General features: G+C 39.9%; 1 pseudogene; it reads right to left on the minus strand.

Moving 5' to 3' along the window:
• Positions 1-25899, minus strand: LOC132321274 (ATPase family AAA domain-containing protein 2-like; annotated as a pseudogene).
• Positions 25900-26161: the final 262 nt, after the last annotated feature.

Consider the following 26161-nt stretch of genomic DNA (forward strand, 5'->3'; position numbering starts at 1 on the left):
TCACTTACCATTTGAATCTCCATCTTCAGAACTTTCTGCTATTTGGCAATCTGGCATTTCACTGTCCCCTCTTAGGTCTGAATGTTCAGAAAGCATGACAATCTTCTTTTCAGAAGCAGATTTAGCCACAAGGAGAACCCTCTCTCTTTCATTTTCTGACCCAGATTTATTTTCATTCCCATTTTTCTGTCGTTCTTGAAGTACGCTTCCATTTTCTTCCATAGAAGAATCCTGTGTGGACTCAACTTCCGTGCAATCCATGTTAGAAACATGTTCTTCTGGAGACTCTTCCGCACTCTCTACTTCATTTTGGTTTTCTGGAACTTTATTCTCTTTATTGAACTAAAATTTCCTCCTCTTTGCTGCGATACTTGAAGACGCTTTGTTCTTTCTGCGTTTCCTTTTTGACATCTCTACAAAGAGATATCAGAAAAAGTAAGCCAAAACATTACCAGAACAGTTCCTTCAAAATCCAGCATCCTCATTGTCATGGTTTAAGCCCAGCTGGCAACTAAGCACCACACAGCTGCTCACTCACTCCCCCCAGGTGCGGTGGGGGAGAGAACCAGAAGAGTAAAAGTGAGAAAACTCGTGGGCTGAGATAAAAACAGTTTAATAGGTAGAGCAAAAGAACACTGCGCGGAGAAGCAAGCGAAAGAAGGAATTAATTCACCACTTCCCGTCGGCAGGCAGGTGTTCAGCTATCTGCAGGGAAGCAGGGCTCTATCACGCGTAGCGGTTGCTCGGGAAGACAAACGCCATTACTCCGAATGTCCCCACCTTCCTTCTTCCTCCCCCGGCTTTATATACTGAGCATGATGTCATATGGTATGGAATATCCCTTTGGTCAGTTGTGGTCAGCTGTCCCGGCTGTGTTCCCTCCCAACTTCCCGTGCACCCCCAGCCCACTCGCTGGTGGGGTGGGGTGAGGAGCAGAAAAGGCCTTGGTGCTGTGTGAGCCCTGCTCAGCAGTAACTAAAACATTCCTGCTTTATCAACATTGTTTCCAGCCCAAATCCAAAACACAGCCCCATACAATCCAAAACACAGCCCCATACTAGCTGCTATGAAGAAAGTTAACCCCATCCCAGCCAAAACCAGCACACTCATCTTACTTGACTTACAAGGAAAATTATCAAAGGAGCTCAGGTAACATTGTCTGTCTCCCTACATATGTCTAGAGAAAGAGTTGCAAGTTAATGAGGTCAATTTGCTATTAGATTTTAAAAAGCCAGCTACAGAATTTCACTCACAAAACCATCAGCTTCAAGATTTTATGAGCAGAAAATTCTTACTTTAGATAGGAAGTATTACCAGAAAGCAAGGTTATTAGGTGAAGTTGCTTACTGTCTTACTACGTGAACTAATATAGATGAACAGAAAAGCATTTGGAGACGAGCCCTTCTTCAAATCGGTTATAAAGCTGTAAACTTCAGAAGCTAAACACATGTTGGGCAGAGTTAAAGAGACAATTTTAAGGGAATATTTGCTGGAGAAAAATTTGCCTGTGAAGACTTACACCTCACACGCTTTCTGTTAACCTTGTTTAAAACAAACTTAGCATTTTTGCCTTTCAGAAAAACCCACCGTTCTTTGTATCGACGGAGTACTGCACAAAGCGCATGGGTGAAGTCAATGGCAAAATTCCTAGTCCTGTTATGGAGACCAGGAAAGTTCACACCATGTCATGCGTTTTAGCCGAAAGAGACCCAAGTCCCTTTGTTCTTTCATGTCCTTTTCACAGGAAAAGTGGGGAAATAATTGTCTTTCCTTTACATATCTATTATTATTGCTCCCCTATTTTTCTGCCCTTTCCCCCTTCAGTTGGAAATCACACTAAGAGGTGGCATAGATTTTAGCATTTGAGGGCAGGGAAGGGAAAAATACTGTTTCTCATAACTAAAAGCTAGTTGAGTATTCAGAAACTGCCATGTACAACATTTTTGACTTCAAGAGAGAGCAATTTAGGAGCCGTTAAATGTCAGTTGGGTCATCAAGTCCAGTGTCTTACAGTGTAAACCATCCACTGTACTTGAACTTCATAACTATATCGAATGAATGACCTCTGGATTTATCTCACGTTTTGAAGCAAATTAAAAACACTGAACGCCTCTGGCACGAAGAACCAGGCATCACCGAAACCTGTTATGTCACAAAACCAGAGAAGGTATCAGTGACTTTAGCACCTTCTCCAAGAAAGTCTGAATAAAATGCAACTTGCCTTCAGAGCACGATGTACTGGAATCTACAGGCGCTGCTGGCATCTTCATCTTTTCGTTACACTTTGGGTCTGTTTTCTCACAGCCAGGAACATAGTTCTGCTTTGGCATTACACGGTAGTAAGGCGGAGCATACTTCGAAGAGCTACAACCTTGCAACAAAGAACAGATAGCAAAGAATTGTGTCTTGCATTGTTGGTTACAAATACCGAGACAAGTCTTAAAATCATTAGCGTCAAAAACCATACCTCTTTTCTTGCGAGGTTCTTGAATTTCTTCACAGCGTTGTTCAAAATCTTCATTCATTTCCTCTCTCACGATGGCATATGCAGTATCTCTCAAAGCACAAGCTCTGTGCCTAATGAGACGATCTGAAATTTTACAGTCAGAACTGAGTCTTTTCTACCAGCCGATGAAATCCTTTATTTTGATTACTTATCGAAAGATTTTGCGCTTTTCATAGATAGGTTCTGAAGGGTTATCTCAGTGAATATTTTCAGCATAACAACATAAAAGTTAATCATTAAAGCAAAAGCACTAGTTACTGATCAACACTTCTATCACAATTTCTTGTCCAAGTAGTTTAATGCTACAACATTTACAACCTGGCAAGAAATGCTCTCTGTGGATGTTTAAAATGATCTAATCCCAAGTCTACTGTCCACAGACGACGTTTATCAATTTATACATTTTTAATTTTTCCAAATTAGGGATCAAAACACATTCTTACCTCCAGGGTCTTTATCTGAGTTGTACTGTAAAGCATTGCTGCAGATTAGATCGATGTCTTTTAGGAAATCTCCTGCAGTTAGGTACTGGTGCAAGTCAATCTTCGAGAGAACTGCCGAAAGGTCCATGGGCTGTTTAATGACTGCGTCATAATCAGGTACCTACAAATGAAATATGCGTGTTCAGAGATTTAACACGGTATCTACCAACATTAATTATTTTAATAACGTAAAATAAAGGACTTCTTCAAAGCCCCAAATATTTATGACACATCCAAAGATATGGAAATTAACCAGTTAGTTGCTTGAAAATAGAAGGGCTATTTCAACTGGCTTTGAAGAGACAGACCAGAAGAGGGAAAAACAAGAAGCAGGGAGGTCAGAAGCACATGTGGGGCAGAGAAGGGAGCAGACACCCAGAGTGGGATTCATTTCACTTCGCTTCAGAAAATCACAGCAAAGAAAGCTTTCTCAGTAGAGTCACCCGAGATTCTCTTTGTTGTTGGCGGGAAGAAAAAGGTGCAGGAATGCACCTTTGAAGTATCTGTCCTAGGCATCTACTTTTGCATGAGATAACTGGACCGAGAGGTGCCGATTTCTTTACTCAGACCATAAAAGGAGCCTAATGACTAGTAGAGATGAGGACATCTAGGTTTGTTTAGGTTATTTACATCTCAGAAACTAGAAGTAAAGGGAAAGACAAGTCAGTGGATGTTTAGGGGAACAGGACTTTGCTGAAATGCAAAGCTCTATTAAAACGACAGCTGACTTCCAAGTATATGCCCCTGGCTTAGACTTATTCAATACATTACATGAGAAAAAAAAAAGACAGAAGCGTATGGGAGGAAGAAGAAACCACACAGCCCTTATGGTTGATCTTATACGGAGGAGCCCCAGACGAAAGAGAGAATAGAATCTTGGAATTTATTTTAAAAACTGCTGTTCTTACTCCTGTTCTCACAGAAACTACTGAAAGTCAATTAAAGAGCTTTAGGCTTTATTAAAACAGTCCTATAGATACTGTTTATAATTATAAAGAAAGAGATCTCTCTGCTTTTCAGTGCTGTAACATGCCTACATGTCAAAGCCTTTTCATGAGTGAACTGTGTTGGCAGTCGGTCTAACTGGCAGTTGGTCTAACTGGCAGTCGGTCTAGATGATCGTTATAGGTCCCTTCCAACTGAAATACTCTAAAGTTCTGAAGGCATTGCAGAAGGAACCCGGGGCTTTCAGTGAAACTCAAATAACAGACACTTGAGGGCCTCAAGGAGTCAGCAAAAGTAAAAGCAAACTTTCTGCTTCTTGAAAAATCAGAATAGTACGGTCCTAAAAACAAAGACAAACCTTCCTATAAAGAGCACACAAACTCTGAGAAATATAAACACGCAGAAATTATGAATACACGCAGATAAAATGGTATTACAGATCAACACTAATTTACCTCCTCTGGGTCGACAGGCTTTGTAAATGCTCTGAAACGTCTGTCACCGGCAAGTCTACGAGTCACATCCCTTAAGAAAATCCTAAGTTCACGCAATATATCCTCCTCCTGCTCCTCCAGCTGTCTTATTTCTTCCTCTGTCAGCTGTGGAGGCTTAGGCGGTGGTGCTACAGGCAGTACTTCCAATGTCTGCCAAGCTTAAAAGAATCAGAAACTTTTAGTCAATTTACGGTACTCAAATACAAGCCTATGAAAAATTATTGATAGAAAATTACCACCAAAGCAAATGCTGTAGAGCTGTTAACTTACAGTTAGCAAAGTTTTCTATGTAGAATATCCTCACCTGTCTTAGTTTTTGATGCAGGAGGTTTAGCAGTTTGATTTACAATTAAGTCCTCAAAAAATGTTCTTCTTTCTTCCTCATTAGGCAACTGGATTTTGAACACTTCATCATCATTAATAAACAATTCTTTTATCTAAAGCACGAGGAGAAAAGATATTTCAGATGTAAGGTCACACAAATTCATGTTCTGTTCCAAAAAGATGAGTGCCTTTCCAAATTAAACTGAATAATCACCTTGATAAGACAAACTGTGAAAAGGTGTCTTCTTGGCCTTAAAAGGCTGGATTTTCATAGGTTAGCATGGCAAATTAAAGTATCTTCTCTAAGGAACACCTCTAGAGTTAAAGCTCAATGAAGGGACCCTATGATACACTGATAAAGTGCTGACATTCAGCACCTCCTAGACTGCTTATTTTGTATTTACCTGCCTTGCTGTCCTTTAGTTTGAATCTTTATGGCAGCTATAGAAGGAACAGGCAGGATTCAGGAGACAAGTGTGGGCTTTTTTTGGTAAGGTGCTGTGGTTTTTTTTTAAATTAATTTAAATGAGGTGTCTAAAGCTGCACACTTCCAAGTTTTACTCCATTTTTCAATCTCTACTACCAGAAAGTATGGAAGGAATTTCAATACTTATTTTAGAAAGAATTTATTAACCGTAGAAGAATTTCTGTAGAAAGTTAAGCCCTTTCAAAGCATTTGATGATAAACACATCTAGGCAACCCCCTCTCTCCCCCCCAGTAAATGAGACAAAATAATCAGAGCAGCATATTCACATTTTGAACACCTTCCTTTAATGCACACTCTCAGATACCTAGAAAGCTAAGCACATACTCTTACTGAATTTTGTTAAGAAATACAACTAAAAATAGATTTCCAAGTTACTTAAACAGAAGTTGGAACTTAGCTTTCTGATTTGTAAAGCTTTCACCGATATGAAGAAAGAAATTGAAATTTTTAATAAAGAATTTAAATCTGAAATTACATTCTATCATTAAGAGTGTGACCATCGTACTTTCTCTGTAAAACTATCTTTCACTTTTCAGTAAAAGTATCTTTTTCCCATGTACATTTCAAGCACCGTATATTCTTGACTAAGTACATACCTAACAATCTTGAAGTCACTGGAATTATTGTCTGAAGTAAATGTTTATGTCTGTCTAATGAGCATGAGTGTGTGAGAAGGGGGAAAAAGTTGGGTCAAAGTCAATCTCTTTACTCAGAAAACACTTTAGGCAAATGCTTTCAAGCATTGTTTTGTCTAAGCAAATTTTAAGAGACCTGGTTAGGGTGCCTGAGTAATAACAGTATGAATTTGCTTAAGAGTGCACAGTACTCCAACGTTTAAAGGATTTATAAATTAACAAAAAACTGACTAAAAAAAGTAAGAAAAGTATCAACAGAAGTACCTCTTCTGGGAGATCTGCATGACACACATCAGATGTTGCAAGCAGCAAAACTGGAGCAAATGCTGGAATGTTCTGCAGTAGTGTTGTAAAAGTAGCTCTCAATGTAGCTCCAGCAGCCTCCCACCACAAATGGATATGTGGAATATAAATGATACTTGGTGCTGTTCTTTGTGCTTCTCGCATCAACTGGTAAAATGAAAGCTTGGATAAGAAAACTAAACCATGTAGAACAGGCTAATAAATAACTACGTGTCAGTCAAACTGTCTTATGAAATAGGAGCACATGCAGCCAAAACATCAAAACAATCCAACAAAAGAACAACTCCTTAACAATAAGGTAAAATTTTCACTTTACTCAAATATGGACATTGCTACACAGACAGAAACTGACCTGAATCTCTGCCTGATTTCAAAACTACTTAGGTGTAAGGTAATGCCTAAAGAGCCTTACAACTCAGCTGCTGTGGTGGTGTGCCTGAAAAAACAAGACTAACCCTATTAGCCTGGGTAAATCACTACATGACTCTGACTGCACCATTTTCAATTCAGAGTGCGCACATATCCAAGTCACTCTGAAGCACAGTTTGAACAAGCAAAGACCTATGTGAAAAGATGAGGGCTGACACTGTGAAAGAAGCCTGGTTACAATTCATAACTTCACGTACATTTTATAAGAGGTGACCAGTCTGAATAGCTGCCTGAATAGCTAAATCACTCACAGCCTCTCATTATCAATCAGACCAGATTACGTGCTTTGGAAGACCACAAGCCATTGCCTACAGATGGTACCTCGATCACAGAAGAGGACATGCATCTACCACATGAGGGAAGCGGCAACAGTCCTTTCACATGACAAATTTCTCCGTGCACCCTTTCAGATTATCAATATTCAGGGAGTTCCTGTCACAAGATGGGAAGTGCACGTGGTATATCCGGGCAGTGACTAGACATGCTAGTTATATGACCGCAGGTGCAACCATCACATAACACAAAAGGAATTGTTCCTCTTATGTGACAAATGAGTATCCAGTCATGTAACATGTCCATCCTTACTTGTAGAGCTCTCAAATGCTGCTACTAAAGGTGAAAATATTTTAATACAGTGGTGTCAAACAATGAAAGGGATTTCCTGCCTAAAAGTAAAAAGGAAAACAGCACTAAATCTGCTTATATTTAATTTATAGTATAAGAAAAACAAACATAAGCGTTCCATGAATTTTAACGCTTTTACTGCATATACTGCAGCAGTACAAGCTGTATATGTATATATAAGAAAAGAAACACTTCTTTTCCCCAAAAGCTTGATTGCCTTACAAATATAATGAAAATGAAGGTTACAAAAAGTGCATGACAGGCAGTCAGGCTGCTGCAGAGCCATCTACTGGGAGCACAGATTCTTAAGCAGCAATGAAAACAACTTTCTGGATCCCACCGAGATGGGGAGGACTTCTTGCTATAAAGAGGGGTTTATTAGCAGCACCTCCCAGCTTCCCGAGCTGCTAGCAACATCCTCACTTTCCATTCCTTTGGAATGAAAGATACGGCCACATGTAACATCCTCATTTGGTATCATTTGATCTAGCAGAAAAGTGGCTTTTCAGACAGAAGTAAACCTAACAGCACATTCAAACCAGGCCACCTCCATTAACAATGAATTTTGCTTACTTTACTAGTTTATATACAGTTCATGAATCCTATGAGATTAAAGAGAAAAAACGGTACCTGTGCACATGTTTCTTCCGATGATGTGATGCTAACGAACAAAACAGATAGGTCTAGTGTATAGACTGGAAACTTTTCCAGGGCATGTACTACTGCAGGTGCCAAATGAGAAGCTTGCCCGTATCCTGGCTCTCCAACTAGTAAGAATCGTGGCCTGCAAGATGTTGGCTGGTAATAAGCATTTCTAGAACAGGAAGAAGAAAACAAGTTTAAAAATGAGGTGATGAATAGGCACACAGATGATAAGGTTTTTTCCTATACACCTTTCTTTCTTTTTTTTTTCCCTTTCGGTAAATACTCTCCATGTTCCAGCAAATAATAAGCTGGTCTGTGATCAGGAACACTGTCAAAGCCCATTTTCTTTTTAAAAAACTTGTACCATACCTCCCTTAAGAAATCCTGCCAATCCCCAGCATGTCTGCTGTTCCTTGGCTGGGTTAAGTAACAGCTCTTAAATCATACAGGGGGACTGTCCAGCTAAATACACATGTGACAACTCATCAGTAACCCAATATGGGGGAGAATAACAACTCTATCTCTCAGCACACGCCAATCTGGATCTCCTCACTGCCCGTAGACACTGATTTTCAGTAGGTCTTGAGTTTAAGTAGCTGTGAGATCTCTACATCTGTCTAGTTTAGCTGAAATTTGGCCATAGTTACTGGAGATAGTGGGAAGGAAGGAGTAGAACAACATTTCTAGAAAAAAATTAACGTGGGCACTGAAACACATTAGCTGTATCTGAAGAAGTACACAAATGGACTGGTTAAATTACAGCAGTACACTCAATATGTATTAAGATGTATATTTATTTTATTCAGTCATTCTAATGTTTCATCTTTGAATTGTCTATTAATTTCCTAGTAATCCTGCTTTACTAGCATGAAACACATTTGTGAAGAGCATTCGTTTTTTTCCACCACAATACTATTGTACCTTTGCTGGCTGAAGACAAAGGTATAGAGACCTAACCAAGCTCAGCAGGTCAGAAGATTTTCTGGACAGCGCAGCAATAGAAAGTGAGAAAAATAACTGACCCACCAGTGACGACAATAATCTGTTTTTTCAACTGTCAGCTTATATGACTTCCACATTAAAATGTTAAAAAGTTAACATAAACTTAGTCGGTTAAAGGTACAAAATGCAGACATTGTTTAAGTTTTTCTCACAGTGTTTTAACAAACCATTTCTCAGTTCTGTTTCTGCTACATAATTCGCTGCTGGTTTAACAATCTTGGAAATTAGAAGGGCAAAAGATGTCTACACGAATCTGTAGGGGTTTTTTAGCTAAAAGGACAGGTAGCACGTTTCTTTGGTCTTGAGTCTTTCAAGGAATGCCATGGATTAAATCAACACATTCTAATAGTCTGTGGACCACTTTGACTTAGGAAAAGAGGGCTGGGCCATTCAGTTTGATGGGTTATGGCAGTGTACTCCATTAGAACCTCAGTACCCAGCTGGATCTTCACGCTTACTTCTTGCAAATATTGATCACCCCCCCACACCCCTCCCCTCTACTTCTTCATCTACCACCCCTCACACCAAAACTGTTTACAGACACGGCCATCTGAATAATGCAAACATCAAGGGACAAATATGTACCTGCTAAAATTGAGGAATTTTTCCTTTTGTCTACCAGGCATTTTAGGAGTTGGCTTATCTTCAAAGATTGATGGTGATTCCTCATCACTGTCAATCGCATAATTTCTTAAAATATGATTTAAACTGTCTGAAAGACAAGAGAGGTTTGTTAACTTTCCTGAATAGTCCATATCTCACTCTCACATTAATACAGCTTCTAAATCAGTGCTGGAGACCCCTTATATTGTATTTCTTCATTTGAGGGCACATGCAGAATGTTATTTTCTGAAGAGTTTATCCTACCACAGATCTAAGGAGATTGCACAAGTCTCTACAAAGCTGTCCTACATCGCATGATTTGCATAAGGTATTCTCTCTCTGTTGGTGAAAACAACAGGAGGTTTCTTCCTTAGAATAAAGATGATTAGGAACTTCTGTAGTTCCTAGACACCTGAAAAACCCAACAAGGCCACTTCCTTCTGGAGCAGGTTCCCCCACTGGATGTGGGGAAATTAAGTGAACGTGGTGGCCACAGACTTCCCTTTGTCTAGGACTAGTGAGTCAGAATATACAGACCAACACATCTTCTAAATAAGGCTCCTCAAAGATCCCCGAAGGAAGAGATCATGAAAGGCCGACAACGGAGACGGGATGCAATTACCAATCCCTTAGCCTCTCTGCTTTTATATTGTTGGTGGGTTTCTGCCTCTTTCACCAATGCAAACAATCTACCAGCTCTACTGGGAGTAATACTGGTAGGATATTCTCCAGGGATTAGGATAATAACTAACTATTCATGGATCTCCGTTAATCAGGAGTGCAGCGAGTTTATCGATTTATTTGCTGTCACCAACCGACAGACAACTTGGTCAGGGTTGATGCAGTCAGGAGTGTGAGCTCACATACGCTATGCAAGCCAAGCCCCAGAGTATACGTTACTGAAACATTCTGATCTCATGTGCAGGCGTACAGTGTGATCCACAAACATTCAAATTAAGAGACTATGGTTAAAAATCACGGTAGCTGTAACACTATTTAGCTTAAACCACTTATACTTGTATTGTGGTTCCGACATTCTTCACAGGAATTAGAAGCATTCATGTAAAAATGCCCTCTCCCCCCATTTAAACATTTATTTTGAAAGAGGTGCCTCACACATTAAACCTTAAATCCATCTCTACGAATGATAAACACGATATTAGCTACTGTCAGAAACAGGGTGCTCTAGGAGAGAATGCGTAGTTCTCTCCCATGTATTGCGAGTCATTCACAGCTCCCATCCAGCACTTCAGTTTAGAATCCAGAATAAAAACTATGCACGATATTCCTGAAATAAAGGCGTGCATGTGCATATTATAAAATCCTACTGTCATTATGGCTGAGAGGTTTCTGTATGTTGATTGCACAAATCAGAAGTTTTTGCTTTGGCAGAAGTTTAAAGAAGCGGCTACTATTGTTATACCTTGCTGTTGGTCCTTCTTTAGAGCAAGCTCTGCGTGGGGAAATACTCTCTGCAAGGCTTGTAAAATTCTTGCTAGTGTGTTTTCAAGCAGTGGTTTTGAAATAGGTGATAGTGCTCGCCCAGGTGAAGCCACAGCCCTCCGTGAAGCTGGAACAGTCTTCTGCATAGCCATGACAAAATCCTTCGCTGTTATTTTAATAGAAGCAATATCTAACTGCAGTTTCTCACTGCTTTTGTATATTTGAGGATAGTGGCGGCGCAGAGCACAGAGGGCAGCTTCAGCACATAAGCATTTAATATCAGCACCACAGTATCCTAATAAACAAAACAAGAATCAAATGTTATGTCAGTCTCAGGCAACACAGAAGTCAAGGCCAAGGTTTCCAAAGTGCAACACTGAAAGACTTTGTATGCAGCTAAAAATTAACAGGCTAAGAGATAATCCAAAGCGTTACCGAACTGCAGAGAAGTTTTGTTATGTGGCTCACAGCTTGATACCCTGCGCTTATGAAGCGGCCTCCTAATCAGAACTTTAGTCCTGAGGAAGATGCCCCAAAGCTATTTAATGTTCTGAGAGACAAGAAGAAAATGACAAGAAAAGAAGCATCTAACTTTGTTTGCTCCCAAGGCGTGTCAGCTGCCTCACGCTGCAGCAAGGCACAAGAGCTCGGGTGCTGCCTGGTACAAGCTCGGATTCCTTAGGACTCAGTCACGTGCAGGGACTGACTTTGTTTTCAAACTTACCAACACATTTTTCAGCTAGCTCTTCAAGAAACATGTCCAGTGGCTTAGGGGTCCAGTCTCGTGTGTGAATCTTGAAAATATCTTTTCTGAGAGCAAGAGTGCTTCAGGGTGAAAGTGCCTAATTGGATTAAATAAGTAAGCAAACATGAACCACTTTGGGAATGAAAAATCTTAAGTTGCTCCAGCACCAGCCTTGGTAAAAGTTGTTGTTAGCAAAAAGGAATTCTTGCGTGCACACCATTTCTGTCATTTTCCAGATGAGATAGCAGTAATTTATAGCTAATTCAGACATTGATCCTTACTTAAACATTTCAGTGACTAGCAGCATCCCCTTTTCTTGGCTGGTCACAGTGAAACCAAAATTAATTCTAGAACTACCTACTTGTTGAAATCATCTTAGTCATATATATTCAGTACCAGATCTGCCCTCCACAGCACAACGCAGCTCTCTCCAGACATCCCTCTTTTGTCCAAGTTGTACAACACTGATTTCGACTTTAACTGCTCCGTGATACTGCACTGTTATGTGATTTTGTTACAAAGAGGGACTTTGCCACATTAGCATTAGGGTTGAGTTTAAGTTCTGACCTCTTTATTTGGCAGGCTGAAGAGGAACTCTCGATCAAACCGTCCGGGTCTTCGTAAAGCAGGATCTATAGAATCCAGCCTGTTGGTGGCTCCAATTACCACAATCTCTCCTCTGCTGTCTAACCCATCCATAAGTGCCAGAAGTGTTGATACAATAGAGCTAACAGAAAAATATAATTTTCATTCACTGGTTTAGTAAATTTTGTTACGTTTTACATGACCTTCTCCAATGACCACTCAAAAAGGACAAGTTTTTATTGATGAGATGCTCCTTACTGAAAGACTCGTTTTAAGACATAAAGAAACAGACAAGGTAACACAGGTCTTGTGCTGCTATCAAGCTTAGTGAATTGTTTTCAATTATTGTTTAAAAACCATCTGAAGTTTAGTAGCATTGAATTACTAGTTTTCAGGACAAATGAATGTGTCACATGAAGTTAAATAGGTTGTGGTCTTCTTTTCACAAAGATCTAGCAGCTTCTATGTAGGTACAAAAAATGTACTACCTATGGATTTCGTCTTGTTCACAGGACCGCACAGGAGCAAGACCATCTATCTCATCAAAGAAAATAATTGAAGGTCGCATCTGGTAGGCCTAGAATGAAAACACAGGAATACTGACATAAGTAAACCAGCACAATTTTAAAGAGAAAAACATCATAGTTGGAAAGTCACTGGAGCTAGATTTTTCCAACTAGCATCAGGGATCTCTACTAATTGAGCTAACGGAGTAAGTGGCACGAGTAACAGAAGACAGCAGCTATGTCAACCCACTGAGACTGGGTGACAGGAAACAAATCATACCAGTAGTTTTTACAGCTATTTGGCAACCACCGAGAACAGAGCCAGGACTTAATTCAATTAGAGGTTCTGGAAGCAAGCTTCTGTTATGAATTTAAATGACCATGCTTGCAGCCTGCATCTGTTTCCCTCTGATCTAAAGCCACCGTCTCTTGCCTCTTGAAACCTTTTTTGTGGCTGTTTGATGTTTTTTTGAGGGGGGGTGTGTTACTTTGTGAGGTTCTCTCATTTGCTTTATTAATCTTTCCCAATACACCTCAAGATTTCAAGCCCCTAAAAAACCCACTGAAAAAAGAAACACTGACAATCCCGTTTCAGTGGAAGGAACTGACAAAACCCAAAAAAGAGTGAGTTCTTAAAAATATTGACCACAGAAAACTACAGTTACAACTCGGACAGAACACGTGGCACGTTTCCACCTTACCTGATCAAACAATAAACGAAGCTGTCGTTCAGATTCCCCTGCCCATTTACTCAGGCAGTCAGCACCTTTTCTCATAAAAAAGGCTATTCTCCTGTCACCTTGGCTACATTCATTAGCAAGTGCACGAGCAACCAGTGTCTTCCCAGTCCCTGGAGGGCCATAGAAGAGACAGCCTCTGCAATTAAAAATACCAAAGATTCACATAAGAAAAAAACATCATGGCAAAGTACCTATTACAACCCTCATCCCTACAACACACAACTCTTCTCTCTAGCTTACACTTCACGTGTAAGAGAGCGGTAACAGCTGAAGCGTGAGAAAAGTCAAACCAGATGGAAGTTTTGTGTTCCTACACAACTCAACAAGGCAGTAAACAACATGAATAAAGAGGATCATGCAGATGTACAGAACCTTGAGAAATGATCGTAGTGTCCCAGAACAACACTTCCAAAACTGCTGACAAACTAACAGGGGTGGTTACAGCACAGTGGAGCCAAACAAGAACAAACTTCAGCACAGAATCTAAGACTGGGCTAACTTATGAATCACCAGTTCATTCTTCAATGATACACGGCACATTCATTCTTGTTTTCACAAAAGGCAAGATTTGATAGTAAAGCATTTAATTCTCCCGTAAAAAGCTTTAAGTTAGTGGACTTGGTCTCCCATTGCTGATGATAAACGAGGAGGAAGTCTAAAGCTGGGATATATAAATATAGCCATCAGATAAATATAGCCATCAGCTAGAAAAGCCAATACACTGCTGTTTCAAAAAGAATTTAAATGAATAAAGAAGCAAAACACAGATTTTGTTGTCGTTCTTTGTAATACTTTTAAAGTTACTGAAAGCAAAGGATTAAAAGTCGTATTTCAATATACCATGATTGAGTTTTGCTGACCAAGAATATGTAAAGCTAACAATTAAATCTCTAATAATTTCATTTCATAACTAAGTACAACAAACGCTGCAAGGTTCTAGTTGCAAGTCCTATCAATTGTAAAATTGATACTTGAGCACTTGAAAAAAAAGAGAGTCGGTGGGAGAGACAACTGGACATCCAAGAAACAAATTACAGTTGACTACCAGTAGGTAATTCCTTCTTCCTGCTTATAAACTAATGAAGTTGACTTGTACGTAGAACTCAAAACAAAAACACTCCAACCCTGCCTTTTAAAGGCAAGACACTTTCAAAGTATATTCTCCCCACACAGTACATCTTTGAACCTACATATATTCTGGATTCTATCCATTTTTAAGAAATTACTTTTTACTACTGCTAAAAAACCCCATCAACACTCCTGAAAATTTTGAAGCATGGAAACATATTGATACCTCAGTTGAATATTCTCATGAAAATGGGTGACCAGCAGGTCGAGGGAGGTGATTCTTCCCCTCTACTTCACTCTCATGAGACCCCACCTGGAGTACTGCGTTCAGCTCTGGGGCCCCCCACGTAAGGACAGGGACCTGTTGGCGCAAGTCCAGAGGAGGGCCACAAAGATGATCAGAGGGCTGGAGCACCTCTCCTATGAAGACAGGCTGAGAGAGTTGGCATTGTTCAGCCTGGAGAAGTGAAGGCTCCGGGGAGACCTTAGAGCAGCCTTCCAGTACCCGAAAGGGGCCTACAGGAAAGCTGGAGAGGGACTTTTTGCAAGGGCATGTAGTGACAGGACAAGGGGTAATGGCTTTAAAACTGAAAGAGGGTGGATTCAGATCAGCTATAAGGAAGAAATTCTTCACCATGTGGGTGGTGAGGCACTGGAACAGGTTGCCCAGAGAAGCTGTGGACGCCCCAACCCTGGAAGTGTTCAAGGCCGGGTTGTATGGGGCTTTGAGCAACCTGCTCTAGTGGAAGGTGTCCCTGCCCATGGAAGAGGGTTGGAACTGGATGATCTTTAAGGTCCCTTCCAACCCAAACCATTCTATGATTCTATGAAACAATGTCTGTTACCTTGGAGGTTGAATTTTGAATCTCTCAAAGACTTCTGGGTAAAGCAAAGGAAAAACGACCATCTCTTTTAAAGCTGAAATGTGGTCAGAAAGACCACCCACACCATCAAACCGTACCTAAAGATAAATTCAAAAGAACACATTTTATATGTTAAAGAAAGCTGCAACCTTGATAAGGTTCCATCAGAAATTGTATGTCAGCACAAAGGAAATGCTCTGGGCAATTTTCAAACTGCTTGAGAGAAAACTGTAAACCAAGGTAGCTGTAGACAGCACGTTATTGAAAGCTTTCATAAACACTGGAAACATCTCACTGACACAATGAACTAAAAATACTTACTGAACAATCTGTTTGCATTGGATCAACGTCAGCCAGACTTGCTCCAATTTTCATTCAATCCTTGTGAATTCCCTTCAAATCATCTTTCCGAAAGTTTAGTGGAAGACACCTGATTTGAATTAAGAAGAAAGAGAAAAGCGCTTTCTAACTTAGGATGCAGCTAGAAGGTTTTTGCTTTTATAACAATGGCAAGTGAATGCAGAAAACCTTACAAATGAGCTTAAACTTCCTAAATAGTTAAATACGTGTTCAAATTGTTTTATATTTAATGTCTGTGAGTAAATAAAGGAAAAAGGTCACTGGAGGCATTAAACTGGGTTTACTTTAACAACTCTTAGCAGTTACGAATAGCCACACCAGTCAACACAGCACATACATGAATGCAAGCTTCAAACAAGTTATTCCCTATGTGGAGACTGTGAACTGACCTCGATTTGTGTGATGAAAGAACCCCCCAAAACACAGTGACATCTTTCAAAGATTTTTTGCTTCTACATTCAAAAAGTTACAGCCCAAGGGGATACTTATTTCAGTGCGGATTAACATTATAAAGGCTGCCCACCACTGCTGGTCCTTCCCAAGGACTTTGGGATGCGTGTGCCAGAAGACACACATGTCTGAAAGACACTGGGCTGAAAACCTGTTTCTTAGATTGTTATCAAAATAGTTTTTCTAGACCAATTGTTAAGTAATAAGAGCACCGTCATTTCCTCTATTTATAACATTTTCTGTTACGATGGTTTTCTTTCGGAATAAACTACTGTAAAGCACAGGAGCAGTAGAGTTTTACATTTAAAAATTACATAAAAGTGTTCCTCCCCCCATTCCCACCTAGAAATCAAATTGCTTATTAAAAATCAATTCTAAAAATCCAATTTTAGAGAGTCCAGTTACAGTCGTCAGTACCAAGAGATACGATTAAATATTGCCACAATTTAGAAACTATACAAGATGAAGAGGATAACAGTTCACGGTTAGACAGGTGCAAACTCCTTCCAAGTAGATTTCTCCCTCCCCTACGCTCCAATTTCATTAACCTTTTTGAATCTCTGTTACAGCTGCGCTTCCTACGCCTCTCCAAATGCTCTTCGTCATCAGATGAGGAAGAGGATGTGGAATCCCTGTTGTGGACTGTGTGTCTCCGTCTGCAAACATTTAAACAAACAAGCGAAAAGAATTGAAGTACAGACTAAGTGATATCAAAATTTAAATGAATTGTATCTCAGAATTTACTCTGAGATCTATTAAGTTTCCAGATCAGTGTACTCCTTATGAATCTGATTTTATGAATCTGATTTTCCTTGTGACAGCAAAATTCAATTTTTTTTTAGGAAGGGAAAATGTTTAACTATTTTGCAAATAAATTTCATGAACAAATGACTCATTTTGTCCAATCTCTCTCTCTCACACACAAATAGAGTTTCACTTAGCATTATGTACCCACTCCGTGAAACATAAACCTTTTTAACTGATTTAAAAATCTGGCTTCAGAAACCCTTCCTTCCATAACTGTCTGCTTTCAGGGATGCTAAACAAAGTTCTCATATCTAGCAAGAGACAGCGTTCTCCATGCTTCAGCTGCTTACAGGACCCAAAACCCCCTTTGTCATTACTCTTGCCATTTATCATCTATAATTTCATTTAGTATTTTTCTTGTTTAATGATAGTTTCATACAGAAATATTAACTGATTGCAAAGAGAAACCGGAATCAGTATTTGAGTGATTAAAAAAAATTCCACTAGAACTTCCATACAGGCTCTCCCTCCAACTAAATTATCTTCAGTTTTAAGAAAATAATTGGTCTCCTTCAAGACTAAAGAGTCTAAAATTTTCAGAGTGAGATTCTGGCTTCAATTCCAGAACAAAAGAATTTCAGTTATACAATCTCAGCCACGACCTCCATAATCACCTCATCAGTGACCACAAATACTGCATTCAAAAAAAAAAAATCTAACGGCTAATAAAACGTATAGTCTCCCCCCCAAGATTTGTTTTCTTTATACCCTCAGACTACCACAGCAATAATCATACTACTAATCTGTAACTACCACCAATTCAAAACCCTTGCCCCTTGAAAGCATTATTCAGTAAGGGGCCTGACAGCATTCTTGATAAATAAGAACTATCACTAACCATACACCAACCTGTTAGTTCTTTTGCAGCAAGAGCCTTGTGACTGAGCACTTCTAAATGAGTATCTCTGTCTGACAGGTGAAGACCGGCCCGAAAGATAGTTCTTATGTTGCCTTGGTTCTGTTGAAAGCAAAGAATTTAGAATAATGTTACAAACAAGTTTAAGAGAAAGCAGGATAGTGAAAGAGGCAGAAAATGTGATGTGTTTCACCGATCTCTCATTTCAGGGGAAGTTTCAAGTGATTTGGGGGGGGGGGTGTATTTATTTTTTTTATTTTTTTTTAAATCAGCGCACAGTAGAAGTGAAAAAACACGCACCTACTTTTTAAGGAGAACTGAAAACCACAAGAGTAAGGTTATCAATTCTGTTTAATTACCATTCTCTCAAGGATACATAGGTCATTTTTTACTGAAAAACAACAGGAAGCATGCCAAATGGCAAAGAAATACAATGTGCACAGGATACATACATTTAATAAAATTTAACTGCAGAATGAAGGTAATAAATTTAAATAGGAGTTGAGTGTGTGTATACATTTTCATTAAAAGAGTAGCTCACTTATATGCAAGAAATTAGCTCTTAAGAGAAACTGTGCATATAACCTACTTTCCAGTGGAGCTTGATAGCGCTCAACAGTTTTCCTCTGTCGAAAGTCATAACGCTTTCGAGTGTCTTCGCTTTCTTCTGATGAAACTACTGTAAATCGACATAACGTTAAACTGTTTAAGTACCGTTGTAAATGATACTAAATTCAAAATGCACTGCACAGATGCCTATAGGTTTTACTATTACCTTCATGTTAATGACACAATAGATCTGAAAACCTGCAAAACCTTAAGACCAATTTATGCAAGACACATTCCAGAAATTACAATACACAGAGGAACATACATATAGCTATTGTTCTGTCCTCACTGAAACTGCTGGGTGATGTCTCATCAGTCTTAGTAACAACAATACTGTCATCTTGCTTAGCTAAGATGCAGCTCTTGTGAAAACCACTATTTCAGAAAGTAATTCCTTGTTATTTTGAGAAAGTGTTTCACAGAAATGTTTTTAATACTCTACAGTGCTAAGACTAAGCATGGTAATCTAGCTGCCAAACCCTAGCTCAGCCACAGATTACATGAGCAATAATGGGCAAGCCACAGGTGTGAACCTCCCCAGTCAGAAAACAATGTCAAATGCATACAGTTTATGCCACTAGCTTCTGTAAAGTAACTTGAAGTTTCTTCATGAAAGACAATATGAATGCAAAAGACAGCGTATAATTGTCTAGCAGGTTCTTAATAATACCCTCTCACATTAATAGCTGGACACCAGGTGAGGAATGTACATGCTCTGTTCACCTACCTGCTCACTAAAATTAAGTAAAATTTTATTCCTTGGAAAGCACTACCCGTTTTTTTCTTCCCCCCAAAAGGTCTCACTGCTTTCTGAATGCAAGATAAATTACACAAGATATATAGACAGCACATGGAAAACTGAAAAATTATTTTGGCACCACTACCATCCCAAGTCCTTGGTACTCCAACGCTCCTGTCACAAAGGCATGAATTTCTCTGCTTTTCTGCTCCTCTAGTCCTTCCCCTTGCTCCACTCATCTTCTTTACACCACCACTGACACGCTTTCCTTTCCCCACTCCTTCCTGGCATGATTTTAATTATAGAAGTATATTTTAGTTTTTTCCTAATTTGAAATTCCAGAGTTTTCACTTTGATCACAAATGAATTGCCCCATACTCTTTCTTTCTCATTCAACATACGATTTGTAATTACTTTCTACAAGTCTCTCCTGCCCAGCACCCCTACATCCACACACTTGAACCAAGCCATATAGAGGAGGTCTGATCACCAAGGTGCACACCTGGGAGCCACGGGTTCAATCATGAACAGGCCACGGACTGTTCTCTGAACAAGATCACCCCAGTGCTCATTAACACCTGGACATCTAGCTTGAACCTTTTTGTAGGTCTCCATTGCCAGTGGTCAAGTCTTACACAGGCTGTGTAACATGTCCAAGATACTGCCCTCACTGCGTATTGCATAAATCATCTCTTATTCAAGCTCTGATGGTCTGATGGTCAGACAGGTGATCAGGCGCAGGGCACAGTCAGACAAGCGTACTGACCAGCCAACTATTTACACGTGACTGGCCCTTTTTATTCCCTTGCCCCTCTACTTGCCCACTCTTGTTCCTCCCAGAATCACCTAAACCCCACCCTTGTCCCGCCTTTGGTTCCTGCCCTAAAGATCCCATAAGTCCTGGGTGAACTGCTTTTCCCCTGCATCCCACAGTATGTCCCACCCCTAGGCAGTAACCCCTTAGTCGGAAAGGTGATCTGGAGAGCTGCCCCCGATGACTCATCCAGATGGGTTTCACCCCTGGACGCTGGGGCGGATGGGGCGGATGGCTCCGCTGAGACAGCCCTGGGAGGGGCCCAGACAAGGTGGCTCTTCCTCCTTGACTGGAGTCCTTGGTTTGGGTCCCTGCCTGCCATTGTGCACCCCTGTGCTCCTCTGGGCTTGTGCAGATAGGACTTTGATGGGCTGATGGCCCTGGGAGTAGCCCGGCGGGGTATTATTTGGGCTCCCCCTCCTGCCACTGTCTCTCTGAGCTCCTTTGTGGGTGTGCAGAGGAGGTCTACCGCAAAACCTAACACCCATCGGCTCAACTACCGCCACATCCTTTTCTGTCCTTGCGTACAGTCTCGACCCATTCTGTTCCATCCAGAAAGCTCCTACAAGGATCGTTGGACTGACTGCCTTAATCACAACTATCATTCTCCTTAAAACCTTAACGTTTTTCCCCCTCACTTCAAACATAAAGTTAATATGGCCTTTTACCATTTAACCTGATTCCTCGTGTTATTTCCCGCTGAGTACCGGGATGACAGCTCCTAATTACAGGACCAGACAGCAGCTTTCACTGACTACCTGCTGAACACAAAAATGAACAACACTATCTTCTCCCCTGCTGATCTTCATCCTCCGGAGGAGCTTTCCATACACACCGGGCAGCGTCCCTTACTTCCTGAAAACTCTTGCCGTGCTGCTCAAAACCGTGAAAACTGTCATGCTGCTGCTGTTGCATGATCACTCTTTCTCATTCTGAGTAATAACGTCCATTTCTTGTATTCCCACCTGTTTTTTTCTCTGAATATCTGTTCTGAGCTCTCTGCAGTACTGCCCTGAAGTCCGTGACTTGTAGTGTCAACAGCAATATAGATTTTTTTAATAGATGAAAAATACCGAGTAGTTCAGCTCATTTCAGTTGTTTAAGACAAGGCTTTTGGCTACAGCGTAGTAAACAAAATTTAAAACAGAACTAATCTACAGTGCCACCTTGATTATCAGCTATTTCTTCAGCAGCTCTTTGGATTTCTTTCTCTCCTTGGGAGTACATATCGAGGTTTTCCTAATTAAAAGAAACGAGAAAGATCAGTGACAAATATGCAGAAAACCTGACATAGGCATATTGCCTGCCTACAGAGTAATATTATCAAGGCACTCCAGAGACAGAAAAGATTAAATCAAGGTACTGGAAGAGAGAACTGGAACATCATTCTGGCATCCAGAATTAGTAACAAGAATTTCTGCTCTAAAATAGAGTTTAGTACATGTGATAGTTAAATACTTATCCAGATACAAAACTGAGGGTATCTGTTAATTACGGGTTAATAATCCAAGAGTGTGGCAGAGCCCAGGAAAAAGCAATCCCTAGCAGACAAAATAAAATTTGTGCGGGCATTTGAGAGATGATATACAAAGTACTATGGACAATTCCGGTTTCATTAAAAAAAAGGATTTCAGATCTAAACAAAAAAACCTCTGAAAGCCGGCTATGAAGATGTTTAAAAAATGAAGTGCTTGTCATTCAACAAGACAGGAGAAGAACTTAATTTAATAGAGCAAAACTAAGACAGAGGAAATATGATTGCTGTATATAATTTTAACGTAAGTTCCTCTAAGGACAGAGGACTATTTAAGCTCACAGGCAAGGCTGGCACAAGAACAAACATAGATAAAGCAGGCATCAATGAATTCAGCTTTCAGTAAGATCTGAAGTGAAAACCCAAGCCCTGAAACAGCTGTTTGTAAACAGTGTCCATTCAAAAATCATACGGCAATTCAGAAAGCATAGTATAAGAAGACATGTATTTCAGCATATCACTGCTCTTTCATGTCTTCCGAAGAAGGTATTTTCTTCACCCTTAGAGCGTATCTGTAGCATGATCATACCAGTAAGATGTTAAATTATAATTAGAGAGCAAAAACAAATGTTATTTTAGACTACGCTATTCTTTGGAAGAACTTATTTCAGCTCAATTAAAATTACAACTACGTAATTCCCCTACGTGAAATACACTACTTATACAAAAATAGTAAAATAAATTTGTATCTACTTCTTCTGCATCGTGGAACACCCCAAGGTCTTCCATCATTCGCCGCCTACGCATTTTCTCCGTGTCATCCATTTTTTGCAAGACTGCTTCTGCAGTACTAAGATAAAAAGTTAACATGTAAGAGCAAAGACAGGCAAGAACAAAAACACCCATTTAAAACAGTACACATAATCAATATGATATTTTAATACAGTATTCATAAAGCAAGAATCATTGACAGACAAGTTTTTAAACACTACTTAAAAATTAGATCAAATGTTCAAGGTTTTTATAGATTTAAGAACAAGTGTTTGAGATTTGCAAAAATACACTGTTTTCAGGTTTGTTTTCCCTCTCGGTGAGCACAGTAAAAAAAATCCATTTAAGCAAGAGAAAAATAAGAATTCTAAAGATCATAGTAAGACAACAGAAAGAAATTATGGCAGTTTTTAATAGCACTTAAGTTGTTCTGCATGATAGCATTAAGTAATTTTCAGCTCACAGCCTTCCTCAGACAACAGGCTGCTTGTTCTTCTCTTAACTGTAATCTAAGTTTTGTGCTGGTTTTCCATGACTAGACATGCTGGAAAAAACATCCCACTGCTGTTACACTTGGCAAACCTTTCCGAAAACAATGTCCATTTGGGCTTCACAAAGAGAATTAAGCCATGGACAGACAGGCAGAAACACTGGGACTACTTCACTTTGGCTTTATCCAACTTTCCTCAGTATCTTAACTCAACCAAGCATTATAAGAACATTCATAAGCATGGAAGAAAAGTTAATTAAAAATGAAGGCAGTTCTGATGCTAAGAAAATTCATTTAGAGGGCAAGTTAAATCTACTGAAAGTCACAACGTAAAGTGATCTTCTTGGTTCACAAGACAACACATAAACCCACCGAGCCCATACATAAAAGATGCTCTCGTATGAAGACCTCTCTGCAACTGGCAATCCCAAAACAGAGACACCAGTGGCAAATTTCAACATTGGCTGTGCCCAAATTCTTTACACATGAAACACCTTCCAAATACATCCTCCCGCACATGCTCTCAGACCTGGAAGTCTTAAGCAGCCACAAGCACCTATTTCCAAAAAACAGGTTAAGCAGTTTTGCTGCCAAGTACAAAGGCCCACACCTTACACAAATCAATGTATTAACAATAATTACAGGACATACCAGTGCAGGCAGAGGAAGAGGAGGAGACCCTACCTGATCAACGACCACGGAATGTTAGCGGAGGTTGCCAGTAACAACCCAGAAGTTCCAAGCTGCACCACCCTGGTGGAACTCTACTATGGAAGGCACCTGCAGCCCAGCAGTTGTCACACGGATGTACCGTATACGTAAGAGCACGTAGGGAAGTCTCAGCCTGAGCACTGAATACATTTAGCTCTTGCTGCCAGGAATAACAATACCTTTTTCTGTTGTCAAAAGAAGGAGAAAGTCCCTAGCCAATATGATGCCATAGCAGAAAGGCTTGCTAGTAAGGCTCATTTTAGTAGCTTTGTAAGATCATGAAAAAAACCCACTTACTTTGTTATAAGTTTGTCGAACAAAACAGATTGATTTGTAATGGTGTAACGACTTTGTTGACGTCTGCAGCTTCAGCGGACCTCCAAATCCCCGTTTTCTTCATGGACTTGTTGTGCAGCTTTTGCATCAGCTCTGGTCTTCAGTGTTCTGGTGACTACAATGCATTAATGTATAAAATATTTTGAGACAGAAAATACGTTAGTCCCTTTATTTCACCGTTGCTCTAGTAAAATGTAAAAAAATCTGCAGTGGCTTGATTTTTTCTTTAAATACTGAATTGGAAGTTATTGTCATCACCACAGCATTCAACTTAAATTAATTATGTTTACCTACCTAAAAGCATGACTTGTATAGCAATTTTTTAATAGACTGGGAAGCCAATCTGATGAAAACAAACACGCAACTTTTGTTCCATGCAGGAAGCAAGTTCATTCCAGTTACTTCTTTCTGGAAAAGTGAAAACAACAAATACCTCTCTCTAAGGTGTTTTTACTCCATCCATGTCAAATTGTATCGAATAGTTTTTTTAAAAAATTATTTATGTGGGAAGTCTCTTCTTAAGATGCGTGGTTTTAGTCCATTGTTTAAGCATGCATCACTCATTTTCTGCATCCTGACACAAAAGCTCTAGAAGATAAGAAACGTCTCAAGATAAACTCCCAAATAGCAAAGAACTCAAAGGCTTGCCTGCTTTAAAAACGATCTGCCCAGTATTTACCACACAGCATCCTTTGCCACGGGTCTGTTACTTGCACTATCATTAAAACAGTTAAGAGAGGTCAGTGAGGAAGTAGTGCACAATTAGAACTTGAATTACTACACACAAAGCGCATTTCAGGCCCCTTCCTGCGTTCAGCCCATCCATGGCTGGCAGGACGCTGCCTGGAAATAACGCATTTTCCCAGCTGTCAGCAAGCAGCCTCACAGCACCAAGCCTGCTTGTGTACTCAGCACAGTGATTCAGTTCCAAGGTGAATCACTGAACTTCAGTGACACCTTCCCCACATCAGCGGGTTTGTGCGCCTCATGACTGAATTACTTTTTAACTCAAATATTACCTCCTATTTGCAAGAACGATTTTCAATTAATTTGTGTCCTGCAGACTCCAGAAAATCCGTGTCACAAAGAAACCTGAGCTAAGGAACAGATTCTCAGGCACTAGTGCCTAAGAGCAGGCTGGAATTCACGCTGTGTTCTCCCCAAGCCTGACAGGAATTAATAGCATATCCTCCTATTCTCACCTACCTCTTTTCGTAAAACTCATAGGAAATTCACTATCTTTTCACTATCTATTTTCACAACTTCAGCTGCTTTGGGTTGATGCGTTCAGCAGTTTTTGTGGCCAAGTTAAATAGATGGTGTGACCAAACGCAATCCTTCTCAGAAACCAGAGTAAAAAGGAATCCTAGGGAGTTACCACTACTTACCTTCTTTATATTCTTCCTTTTTTTTGGTCTGACTTTGGCTTTGCCAACCGCCTACATTAAGAAAGAGAACAGAGGAGAGAAAGAAGAAAAGAATGATTGTATTAGAATATTGTATAGAAGTCTTGTATTGTACTGTTCCCCATCAAGACTAGGGAACCTGACCAAGTTTGTAATCCAGTGCTCCACATCATGCAAAGAAAAGCCTGTGGACCACACTGAGGATTCAGATCCCAAGTCTGCTGCGTACCATATGCAGACAGTTCGGTAAGGACGCAACTTTCCTAACCGGCTAATCTTGAAGTCTCAATAGTGCAAATAACATCTCAGTAACCAAAGCGGAGGAGAGATCTCAAAGGAGTTGGGAAAAGATGCACGTTTTTTATACAAGCAGAAGACTTTTACTAAGAAGAGTGATTCTGGTTCTAAGACACTGACACTGACATTAACATAATCATACTCCCCCGCAGATTTTTAGCTGTAGATTTATCATGATGTGACTCATTGTGCATGCTTTCACTTTTCCTTTTAATTCTATGAATTGAACAGAGATTGGACATCTAGAAATACAATACCTCGTAAAGCGTCTTCGATTGACATTTTCACTTAATATTTCCTTGCTTTTGTCAAAGCTAGAGTCTGAACAGGGCGGCATGTTTTTTCTCATTGATTTCAAACAGTGTCCACTGAAGCATTCAATTTTGCCAGAGAAAAATTCCTAGGGGAAGAAGGAAATAAGAACATATTAATCTGAACCATGTATGTTGAGCTAAGAAGGGAATTCTCCCTCCTTTAGGCAAGTTTATTCTGTAAGTCTTATGACTTGATAGTGGTGCAACTCATGGCAGGTAAGCCTTGAACCACTTCGGCACCAAGAAGTAGCCCTCAGAAAAAAAACCCAACCAACCAGCTTTCAAAGCTAAAGCTCC

This window comes from Gavia stellata, unplaced genomic scaffold, assembly GCF_030936135.1.
Source record: "Gavia stellata isolate bGavSte3 unplaced genomic scaffold, bGavSte3.hap2 HAP2_SCAFFOLD_64, whole genome shotgun sequence".
In the NCBI taxonomy this organism is placed as follows: domain Eukaryota; kingdom Metazoa; phylum Chordata; class Aves; order Gaviiformes; family Gaviidae; genus Gavia; species Gavia stellata.